The following is a 7,172-nucleotide window of genomic DNA, read 5'->3' as shown; positions in this document are numbered from 1 at the left end:
ATTTTATATAGATTGTTAGACATGATAGAACATTAGAACAAATTGTATTTCCTATTCCTGAAATTTGTGAACTTATTACATTGGACACAAAGATTAAAGTACTACATACTACAGAACGTGATGACCAAGGATCAAAAGTTTCAGACTTCTTTGAAAGGACTGAAGATATGTTCAATGAAATGAAGTGGCAAAAGAAACTTAGAGGTATGATACTTCAATATAATTATTGATGTTTTGTTTATTATATTTTTTTAAAAAATATATTATAAAAATATATTCTTTATAATTTTTTAGGACAGCCAGTACTATTTTGGATGAGTAGTTATATGTCACTTTGGAGCAATATTTTATTCAATTGTGCAGTACTCATAAATCTTATTGTAGCTTTCTTTTATCCATTTGTAGACTCTGTGCCTAGTAAGTTTTTTTTTCTAACAATTGTTTTTTATCGGATAAATGAATTTAAATGTTTACTTTTTTTTTATTGTAGAACTAAGTTCACATTTATCTGCTCTTATTTGGACGGTAATGTTATCGTCAGCAGTTATTGTCATTACACTACCACGAGAATCTGGTATACGAACGCTAGTAGCTTCAACAATATTACGATTGATTTTTTCTATAGGACCAAAACCAACGTTATGGTTACTTGGTTTCCTTACGGTAATAGATTTAGAAATATTTTAAAAAATATATAATTAAAATGTTATTTTATTAATTTTTGTATTTATATAATTAATAATATTTTTTTAGGTTGTATTAAAAGTTGTACATCTTATAAGTATTATAGGTAATCAGGGCACTTTGACGAAGAGCTTAGAGCAAATAGTGACAAATGTTGAACTTTTATATCATATATCATATCTTATATTTTGCGTTCTTGGCATTTGTATGCATCCATTTTTCTACTCAGTTTTAGTACGTATTAAAATATTAGAATAATTTGATATGAACTTAAAACAAAATATTAAATTTTATATATTTTAGCTCTTTGATGTAGTGTATCGCGAAGAAACATTGCTCAATGTAATAAGATCTGTTACAAGAAACGGAAGATCCATTATACTTACTGCTGTATTGGCATTAATTCTAGTTTATATGTTTTCCATTATCGGTTTTATGTTTTTCAAAGATGATTTCCTAGTAACAGTTGATGAAAATCTTGCGTGTAAGTATAATATCTAACATTTTATAATTATCTTTAATGCTAAAAATATTGATTTTCTATTTATATTAATTATAGCATCATACGTAACTGAAAATGTAGATACTTGTAATGCTGTTGATAATGAAAAATGTGAAGCAACAGAAACAGTATCCCGATATATACGCGAAGGTATTTATTTAAATACATCCTTTATTTATAAAAATATAATTATTTGCAATTATAATTTTTACACCTTTATGATTATGCAGCTCATGAAAAAGACAGTCTAGCAGAAGTAATTAATGTTGGTGGAGAATTAAAGGAACGAGCATGCGATTCTCTGGTTATGTGTATTGTTACAACTTTGAATCAAGGTTTAAGAAATGGTGGAGGTATAGGAGATATTTTACGGGCACCATCTAGTACTGTAAGTATAGAAAGAAAATTATAAGAAGATGCTATTATTAATATATTGATAATAATTGTTTTACAGGAACCTTTGTTTGTTGCTAGAGTTGTATATGACTTATTGTTCTTCTTCATTGTAATAATTATTGTTCTGAATCTCATTTTTGGTGTTATTATTGATACATTTGCTGATCTCAGATCAGAAAAGCAGCAAAAAGAGTTAATTTTGAAAAATACTTGTTTCATTTGTGGTAAGTATTATTTTTATTTTTATATTATTTATTTGACCGTTATTGTATATAATATTTAATTTTACAGGATTGAATAGATCGTCTTTCGATAACAAGACGGTTTCTTTTGAGGAACATGTAAAACATGAACATAATATGTGGCATTATCTATATTTCATTGTTCTGGTAAAAGTGAAAGATCCTACAGAATTCACAGGACCAGAATCTTATGTGTATGCTATGGTGAAGGTAATAGTCCATAGAGCTTCAAAAAATTGAATCGTGCTTAAACTTTTAAGCTCTGTGTACTTTTTACAGGATCGAAATCTTGACTGGTTCCCGAGATTGAGAGCTAAATCGTTGGCAGCAGATGAGGGAGAAGGGGAACAAGTAGAATTAAGAAGTTTACAATCTCAGTTAGAATCCACGCAACAGTTAGTGAAATGTTTATCTCAACAACTTACCGAGCTTCGCGATCAGGTAAATTAAGAATTTATGTTATTGTAAATATTTTCATTATAATATTTTGATTATTATGAATGTTTTGATGAATTATATGGATTTAAATTTGTTTACTAAATTTTTTTTTAATAGATGACGGAGCAACGAAAACAGAAGCAACGGCTAGGCCTTTTGAATTCTGCATCAGCATTTTTACACAACGTACCAGCGTAAATCTAAGTAATGCACTTCAGAATTTCGTTTTTAATCATATAGGAATCTCAATTTGATACTCTAACATGATATTTAATTGATAAGTTTGTGTGTTCTTAAAAAGCATTTAAAGACACAAGGAAGTACTATGAGAGTAACACACGTAGCATTTGTACGGTTTTGTTCCTAACTTCAAAGAAAGTTATTTAAGTAGGATAGTAAAAGTCAAATTTATTAAAAATAATATTAATTTTGTTGTTTTTTAAATGAAAAGAAAAAATACATTTTGTAATGAATTGCATCATATATGTTAAATAAATTTAGTCGGTTAATTGAAAAATTACATTAAATATTAATATTTATATTAATTATAATTAATAAAAGATATCAAATCAATTTCATTTTATGCAAATAATTTTAGTAGGGTCCGTGTTACTTAAAATTAAACGATCAGAAAGAATCTTAAAAAATGGCATGATTTTTATCATTACAAATAAATAGCCAAAGGAGTGTATCAAAGTGTGCTGTTATAAATAAAATATATCTAAAATTCTCATTGAGATTTTAATATGTTTGTTTAAAATAAGTCCTTAAGAATATTAATCTATCCATTAATGGATATGTAAAATAAATATCTGATTGATTTTATTGGTAACATTGATTTTTGGTTGTGTTATAGATGTTTAAGTTTGTAAGATAGAAAAACTTTTCAATTATATCATTTTTAAAAAATTTTTATAGAGTAATTTCGTACGATAGATTGAGGAATATTAGATTTTCCTCTCTTGAATTTTCATTAAAAAATACGCACAGATTTTTAAGCAACGTGCGTAAAAATTTTAATAAAAACCTTTTTTAAATATTAAAACTAAAAAAAAAAAACACTAAACATTACATTAAATTATTTATCGATTTTTAAATTTAATTTAAAAAAATTGTCACAATAAATAAAAAGTTCTTGAATAAATAGTTGTTACCTGATGATGAATTTATAAAGCAATAGAGAACAAAAGAATAAAATAAGAATAAAATAATCGTTATATAATTATACGTCTGTTATAAAATTTTAATGCTTACTAATATCGTTTAATAGATATAATAATAATTATATATACTAATAATTTATAGCGATGGGAAATGTGAATAAATGATTATAATCATTTCGAATGATCATTATGCGACAGATTTTTATGTGATTTCTCGTAAATATTTATAAGAAATTAATGTCAATGAATATTATTGTTTAGTTCTGAATATATAGATGTAAGTTAAGATAATTGTTGTATCTAAAGTATGTTAAATGAAAATCTATAGAAATTGTTATTATGCACCGAATATACACGAATATCGTGTGCAATATAATGTTATGTTTTCAATTTGTTAAAATTTATTTTTCATCATATTAACAGTGTTTTACATTCATCCCTGTCTATATATGTATAAACATATATATATATATATATTGTATGTTGATAATTTGTTTTCTTTTTTAAATAGCGAAAATAGATGTATATACGCATACATTTTGTTAAATGTTTATCACACTCCACAATTTGTATTTAAGAATACAATTATTGCAATTAGAAACGTCGTTTCTGTTTGTGCCAATTTTATAAAATATTAGCGAATCGTTATTTGAGATTTTCATCTTGAATCAAAGAAAATAAATTAAATCGCAGATATATTATTTATAGATGTACATGTTTCATCTTCCGATCGTAGGATGTATAAATATGTATGTAGAATTGTATTAAAACTTGTATGTGAATAAATTGTCCTTTTTTTATCAAATCAATCTTACGATTTAATTAACCTTTATACATGGTTATATGAAATTTAAAAAATGCAAAATAAAAAATATATTTTATTTATTGATCATGAATTTTTATAAATTGTATACTTATTTTACATTTAGAATGTCTCATATTATTATCTTAATTTATATAATTATTTTTCTTCATAATAAAAAATATTTCAGATAAAAGTTGAATGTTTTCAAGTATATTCTAATATTTATGTTTCGATAATATAGAACTCTTATGAGGATTATTATTTTTTTTAAATAGAAAAAATTATTTTTTTTAAATAGAATTATACATTTTTTAATTATATATTAGCAAGTGTAACACATTATTCCTTATAAATAATGTTCTTTATAAGGAATATTTCTATAAATACGATATTTCAAATACACGATTATTACACAATATTTCTATATACACGATATTTCAAATATTTTAATAACGTAAAATATCTGCTATATTGCTAAATTTTCTAATTAAATCTTAATCTTAAAAACAAATTATCAAAAAACATTTAGCATTGTAAAACGTAGGAACTTCTATTATAAGAAATAAATATAAAAAAGATAAATTTATTTTTTACCTTTAGAAAATGTTGAAAAACCGCCAAAAATAACAATTGCAAATATGCAATAAAATTTTTTTACAAGCATTCGAGAGATAGCGCTATTCTTTAATTCTTATTCTATTTTATTTTACTTATTACTTATAGTCAAAAGATGGTACTAATAGTTAATTCTTACCTTATTTCTATTCTTTTCTTACTATTACTTTGCTCTCTTCATATCTTATACATGTTTAATTTACGACGCCATTTTTAAAATGGCGTTGATTTTATAATTTTTATCATGTCTTTATATCTTGTTCTATTATTTGTGCTTATTATTTTCTTGAGACTTCATATTATTCATACCATTGGGATACATATTATTCAGGTAAAAAATTATAAATATACATTTGATTTCTGTTTTATTTTATTCGTACTTTATATGAAACAATTGACTATTCTGACTTAAGTATACGCGACTAGTACATATATGTAACATGTATCTTTCCTTTGTAAGGTAAATGTATCTTGTGTAAAACCGGTACATTTAAGGAACAGATCGCATTACAATCGTTGTTAGGACGTAATCGAGTAATGTAAAAAGGAACGGTCCACTCATAATTTTATATCTTTTTATTTTTCGTTCAATGATTCTTTAGAGTGAACAACTGAAATTTTTGTCGAGAAATGATTCATCGATTTCAAACACAAGTCACTTAAATCACATGCCATTGTTGTTTGGCTGATATAAATTGTTTATTAAATGGTATATGTCTCTTCTTTTTCATAATGTCACTTCTTAAAATGATATTGATTAATTACATTGTGACTTTCATCTCTGTTTCGACGAGGTTGCAAAAAAGAGACTATCAATTATTCTTCTATTCGAGCGCTTATTCTTTTATTATACAAATCTTAACATTTTTATCCTTTATTACGAATAAATTTCTATTCTTTTATTTATTAATCGTTTCGATCATTACTAGCCTTCAAGTTGCATTCTGATAAAATTCAGTCTTTCAATTAGCTAATATTATAAATTAATTCTAAAATAATTTTAAAGTTATTATCAATTTTTCTCATAATAAACATATTCCTATTAATCAATAAAAATTGTGCTGTAAATCGTTTAATTATATTTATTCGAACATAATAAATGAAATGTTAACAGAAGCATTAAGATTAATATATAACATCGAAGGTTTGTAATGATTCGAATGAATTTCACGCAACAAGAGGTTGTTTTATACATGTTATGATTTAATTAGAAATTTTAACAGGCATTAAAATCTCTGGTAATATAACTGTATTGTTTCGATGCGAAATGGTACAGTTTGCAATTACGAAATATAAAAATGTTACTAAAAATAAACAATAGAAGTCACCATATATACGATAGCCATAACCTACAAAATATTGTTTGAATGCATTAAACGAAGAATATGGCTTATTACATTCTGTACAAATAATGGCAGCAATATCGTAATGCTATAAAACTTAACCAATAGAAACATTTTCACATCGTTGGATGATTCTTTTAATACAATAAGCCTGTGTCATTTAGCTTAATATATATTTTTTAATCGATAAATATATTAAACATTCATGTTCTAGTCCATTCCGTTTATTCTACGATCAATCGCATTTTCGGAAGTCGATCAAGAAACAATTATTTCTTTAAAAAATTGAAGTTTTTATTTAATTATTTTTCATTTTGTGAAATAAATATTGTTTTTCACCGTGAAAAAAAAGTTTTTTGACAGAATCCCATAAATGTGTTAACAATTATTTGCAATATTGCCTTAGGACACTCGAGGCTCGTTCGATAAAATACAATCTGTTTCTGTTCATGAGTTCGCGCCATGTTTACAATAAATTGCCGCGTAATTTACAATTATATCGAGGTCTTAACATATTTCGTGATATTCTGTACAAATCTTATTTATGCTATTTACGTATTTACAAGAATCTATAATATAGAATTTCTTTTCTTACATATTTATTTTGGCATTTGCGTGAAAATGATGACGCGTGGTTTTTCGCTATTTCAAATCCGTGCATCGCGTTTTTTTCTTTTATTTCTTTTCGTACGTATATATTTACTTACTATATTTATACTTATGTATATTTATATTAACAGAATGTGACGTATAGAAAGAACTTTAAATATTTTAATATATAAAGGTTACAAAACAGTTATATAAAAAATTATTGATTTATAATGCGAATATTATATAATGAAAATAAATAATTTAATAAAATATAATATAATTTTGTCATTTTTAAATCTTTAATAATGGTAGAAATAAATAATGTTGTTAATAAGAGTAGATAATATTTAAATATTTCTTTATAAATGTCTCAATCTGTATATAAATTTATGT

At 24.5% G+C, this 7,172-nt stretch overlaps 1 non-coding gene across 1 annotated transcript; it reads left to right on the top strand.

The window, feature by feature from the left end:
- The first annotated feature begins 2,024 nt into the window (after positions 1-2,024).
- On the top strand, positions 2,025-2,111 carry Mir6037 (microRNA 6037). Its single transcript, NR_127310.1, has one exon. It is a non-coding gene; the product is annotated as a microRNA 6037 (primary transcript).
- The last annotated feature ends 5,061 nt before the right edge of the window (positions 2,112-7,172 follow it).

This window comes from Apis mellifera, linkage group LG2 (assembly GCF_003254395.2).
Source record: "Apis mellifera strain DH4 linkage group LG2, Amel_HAv3.1, whole genome shotgun sequence".
Lineage (NCBI taxonomy): Eukaryota > Metazoa > Arthropoda > Insecta > Hymenoptera > Apidae > Apis > Apis mellifera.
This window is presented reverse-complemented; position numbering and strand designations above follow the sequence as displayed.